This window comes from Dermochelys coriacea, chromosome 13 (genome assembly GCF_009764565.3).
Source record: "Dermochelys coriacea isolate rDerCor1 chromosome 13, rDerCor1.pri.v4, whole genome shotgun sequence".
Lineage (NCBI taxonomy): Eukaryota > Metazoa > Chordata > Testudines > Dermochelyidae > Dermochelys > Dermochelys coriacea.
Window position 1 is genome coordinate 10,199,525 of NC_050080.1, and position 5,727 is coordinate 10,205,251.

Sequence of the window (5,727 nt, forward strand, 5' to 3'; positions counted from 1 at the left end):
GGGACATTTTGATAGTCAGAATTTTCAGTTTTTCTTCTAAATGAAATTGCAGCAAATTCAACATGATTTTGCAAAGTGCTTTGACTCACTTTCACAGAAGTGTATTTTCCAGTTTTCTGCCAAAGTTTTTCCAACCAGTCCCAGTGCTGCGCACTCAGCATATCTAACTGATGTCAGTGGCTAGGATTTTCAAATGGACATAGAATAGTTAGGTGCCCAGCTCCTACTGAAAAAGAGCTCCTACTCCTACCTGGCTGCCACATTCTCACACATCACATTTCAGCATGTACATTCTTTTTACATTTCAGATAAGTAAATATATTTCAGCAATCTTATTAGTACTTTACCATTTTTAAGAGATTTCTATGCATTAAAACCACTGTCCAGCTCAAACATTTACAGCTTCTTTCTATGGCCTCATAACCACTAGCTGGACAATTAAGAATGTTTGTTGTTGTTTATAGAGAACAGTGATTACAGATTCCATTCTCCTCTTTATACCGTATGTGTACGTATTGCTGTGACAGGGTTGAGACTCACCACCACGGTGCCTCCTGTTGGTCACTCTGGGAATTAGCTCAGTCCATGTGGAGCGCCCTCTGCTGGTGGTGTCCCATCCGTATCTCACCTTCTGTTGGCATCTGGACCCACGTTGCCCCCTTCTGGCAGGGTCCTCTTCAGGTGGCTGCCCTCCAGCAGTGCCCACTGCTCTGGTCTATCCCCCTTCCAGGGGTTTGGTGTTATCAGCAGTCTACCATCTACACCTGTTGCAGTGGTCGGCTGCTGCCTCAGAGCCTAGCCCTTTGTCGCAGGGGCCAGGCACAGCGTGGATCAGGCCAGGCTCCTCTTCAGCCCGGTGTAGTACAAAGGGGAAGGGAGGGACCCAGGCCCACCCACTACTCTGGGTCCAGACCCAGGAACACTAGCATCAGCCTCTCTGCCCTCATTCTCTCCCCTTGCCCTGCTATTGTCCCTGGGCCGCTTCTCCTTCAGCCCTATGCACCTGCCCGGCCCTTGGTAGCTAGGCTGGCAGCCTGGGGTTTTCCTTGGGTGGAGCTCCCCAGCTCCTTCTGCCCTTCCCCAGCACTGCTCTATCCAAGATGCTACCTTTCAGCTCAGGAACCAGTCGTCGCTGTCGCCGTCGCCACCGCCACCGCCACCGCCACCGCCACCGCCACCGCCGTCACCCTCCTCCTCCTCCCTTGCCCATGAGGGAGAGACTCCCTTGCTCTTTACTAGGCAGCCTATATATAGGGCCTATGCTGGCCCTGATTGGCTGCGGGTCTGCGCAGCCTCTCTGGCCTGGTTCAGCCCTTCTTCTCAGCGGGGTGGGGCACTGCCCCACCACAATTGCATGTGGTGCATTTTCCATAATTAAATTACCACGTTGCTGTCAAACCAATTGTTTTATTCAGTCATTCTATAAACACAACTCCTTTTAGTCTCTCTACTCATTTTTAATTACAGTGGAACTAGATATAGATCCTAAACAATTACAAACTAGAGAAACCAGATTGTGACTGAATTAAATAGTGTAAATTCTTTTGCATTCAGCCAAAACAGACTAAAAGAAACACAATTGCCACATATTTATGATAAGTGCCATGAAAAAGTGGTCCATCCTCATCTCATTGCTCAATTCTGCAAGGTGCTGAGCTGCTAATTCTGGTTACTTGCAACTCTACTTAAGACAGATGGGAGAAGAGGGCACTCAGCACCTAGCAGAACAGAGTCCATATTCACCAAGGCCCTGAGTCAAGCCCATGGAAGCGAATGGAAGGATTCCCATTGACTTCGATGGGCTATGGATCAGGTCTAAGGTGTCATTCCCAATCCTCTGTGGTATCCCTCAGGCAAGCTTAGCGTGGTGGAATGGAGTCGTTACTGTAGCCTCTGTATCTGCTTCCTCTCAACCATATCAAAAAGTTCTGTAGCCACTGCTCATCATCCCAATCTCAGAAGTCCATGCTTGTTTCTTGAGCCCAGAAGCAGTGCTCCACCGTTTGCAGCACCTCTGTGAATGCCGCCAACAGCTTTGCATTGGTTCTCACTATGTCCCTCCGCCATCTGGCCTCCAGGAAATCATCATGTTCCCAGCTGTTTCATTTCTTCTTGCAGTTCTGCAAACAGTGAAGGATTATACATCCTGTGCTTGTGATGCATAATGTAGAGCTGTGCAGGGTACCTGCTTGTCAGATGGTGGACAGTGATGCCATGGGGTTCATGTTGTTTTTTTAAAAGGCGCAAAAATATTGGGATATATGTGACATTACTGGAGGGAAAAAGTTGAGCCGTGCTCCAAGTTCCCCCCCCCCCCCCCCGCGTGACTCATTTCTTCCCCACCATGCATTGACAAAACTTCCCAAAAGACAGTTTGCTGAATGGTAGTGAGTTACACACTGAGATACTTATCCATGGTGCATTGCACTGGGCATCAACACAAGTACTCCTGGTCAGTGCGCGCAGCACCAATGCAAGAAGCCAAATACATGCACAAAGAAACAATAGACTAACTATGACAGCTTTATGCCAATACAACTTGTATCAGCATAGTTTGTGTTGTACACATGGCCTTATGGAGCAGTTCTTGCAGTTCAGGATTGGGGCCCAGAAAGGGGTAGTATAGGGAAATCGGCACTGTTGCAAGCCATTCCACTTTTGTTTGTAGAGAGTCAAGTCCAGTCTATTTTTGTTAACCTACTGCTTTGTGACAGGTTTCAGAGTAGCAGCCGTGTTAGTCTGTATTCGCAAAAAGAAAAGGAGTACTTGTGGCACCTTAGAGACTAACAAATTTATTAGAGCATAAGCTTTCGTGAGCTACAGCTCACTTCATCGGATGCATCCGATGAAGTGAGCTGTAGCTCACGAAAGCTTATGCTCTAATAAATTTGTTAGTCTCTAAGGTGCCACAAGTACTCCTTTTCTTTCTACTGCTTTGTATTAATGCTAAAAATTACATGGAAAAAATGGCCGTATCGATAAAAATTGATCAATTAAACTCAAACTTGGAATTTCTCAGGGAGAGAGTAAAACTGAGGTAGGAAGAAATGATATCAACAGATAGTTGTGACACCACTACAGTTCTGAAGAAGCCACAAGGGTGATGCCTGTAAATGACTGATGCGACAAATAGGATGTTGGAAACAGAGTATCAGAAAGGAACTCCAGAAAAGGAAAAGAAGGGCTGTTAAATGCTGCTATGGTACCAAGAATTAATTATCCAAAAATAATTGCTTAGGATTGCTCCAGCTACCATAGTGTCTCTTCACCCTTTCAGCCCCACTGCCAAGGAAGAAGCACTGAGGATAGACACTGAAGAAGCAGCGGAGGACATATACCAAAAGCAATGAGAAGTTAAAAAGTGACATGTTTCTTAACTAAGATGTAGATTCTCTCTACTGGATCTGCCTTCCAAAGCTAAGCGAAATGCCTGGAATGTTTTGCAACTCCATCAGCATATACAACCACTTACAGTTTGCTCACAGGAATTTGTTAAAGTACAGGTAGATACACGTATCTCTTATTCATCTTCCGAGGCAGTGATACATGTCCCTATGAGTGTGTTACCCTGGAGCTCCACTCTCTATACTGTCTCCATTGAATTCAGAGTTAAAATCAAGATCTCTTCCTCATCAGGCAAAGCCTTCTATGGCATTGGTTCTAGTCACCTGAAAGATTAGGTCTCCCTCTGCAACCATGATCTCCTAGCTCAAGAGCAATGGAACTGTCTACCACAAGGTAAGATTCATGAGGGCATCAGACAAAATGTTCTCAGCAGCTGGACCAACATCATGAAATGCATTACACAAGCCATAGGAATGCCCATGGACTCTGCCATTTTGGGAACAAAATCAAAACTTATTTCTTTGCAACCTTCCCATAACAACTATATTATTAAAAACAACTGCCAGCAAAAGAAAACAAATACTTTATTTCAATGGGTTTGGGGAGGAAAAGTTGGTGATATTGTTTACTTAATGCTTGATAAGCTACTTGAGACTTAATAAGGTGTATAGGGTGAAATCCTGGCCCTAGTGAAATCAATGGCTAAACTCCCATTGACTTCAGCAGAGCCAGGATTTCACCATCAGATTTTACAATGGTGGACACAGTATAATAATCTAGAGAGAGATTTTTGATTGTTTAGTAAATTCCTATATTTTTTGACATATAGGGACAGATTGTAATATTCTTATTCACAATGAGTAATACCTTACTCTTTCAATATTCCTACTGATTTCAATGAGACTACTCAAGGACTACAGTATGATCCAGGATGAGTAAGGATATTGTTAAGAGCTGATGTAAAGGGGAACATAAAGGAAGCCATTGGCAGAATACAACACTAGCAACTTTTATTGGTTCTATATACATCTCGATAGACAGAGCATACTTGAAATAGGTCCCGTAGTACAGCCCTTAATCTGAATCATTAAGATATGTCAAACCTCCATGCTATTCTCATTGTCATTTTTCCTCCTCTCTGCATGTTAGAATGTGCACTTCTCTACTGTATCTGTCAAATTTTATTTTATTCTTAAGACTATTATGGCAAAGGATATAAATACAGTGTTTAAAATTAAAAACAAAATAATCTTCACAGCTTCATTGCTGCCTCGTAGAATTAGAAACAGAATCAGCTGTGGTCAAAAAATACATTTCTCTGTGATTTACTTTCAGTTGCAACACTGTGATACTGAATTCCTTGGCTCATCTCTTTTTTTTCCCTCTTTTTCTTCATACTTCTATTTCAGTATCCTCTGCATCTGTCAGTGGGATTCACTTGGTAGCACATATGCTTCTGGACCAGCCAGCTTGTCTCTTGCATTCCTTGTTGCTAATGCTGCTGCAGCGAGTAAATCTGGCTTTAAAACTCCATCCCCAGAATACTTTTGTGGGTGGGAGGTGGCAAAATTTGCAGACAATACAAAATTAGTTGAACTAAAGATAGTTAAGACCCAGGCAGACTGCAAAGAGCAACAAAAGGATCTCTCAAAACTGGGTGACTGGGCAACAAAATCTCAGATGAAATTTAATGATGATAAATGTAAAGTAATGCACATTGAAAAGCACAATCCCAACTATACATATAATGATGGGGTCTAAATTAGGTGTTACCACTCAAGAAAGATTTTGGGGTCATTGTGAATAGTTCTCTGAAAACATCCACTCAGTGTGCAGCGGCAATCAAAAAAGCAAACAGAATGGTGGGAATAATTAAGAAAGAGATAGATAATAGGACAGAAAATATCACGTTAACGCTAGATAAATCCATGGTTTGCCCACATCTTGAATACTGTGTGCAGATGTGGTCACCCCATCTCAAAAAAGATATATTGGAATTTGAAAAGGTTCAGAAAAGGGCAACAAAAATTATTAGGGATATGGAACGGCTTCCATATGAGGAGACATTAATAAAACTGGGACTTTTCAGCTTGGAAAAGAGATGGCTAAAGGGAGATATGATTGAGGTCTATAAAATGACTGGTATAGAGAAAGTAGATAAGGAAGTGTTGTTTACTACTTCTCATAACACAAGAACTAGGGGTTACCAAATGAAATGTGTAGGCAGCAGGTTTAAAACAAATAAAAGGAAAAAGAAAAGGATAAGTGAGCTGTAGCTCACGAAAGCTTATGCTCAAATAAATTTGTTAGTCTCTAAGGTGCCACAAGTACTCCTTTTCTTTTTGCGAATACAGACTAACGGCTGCTACTCTGAAATAAAAG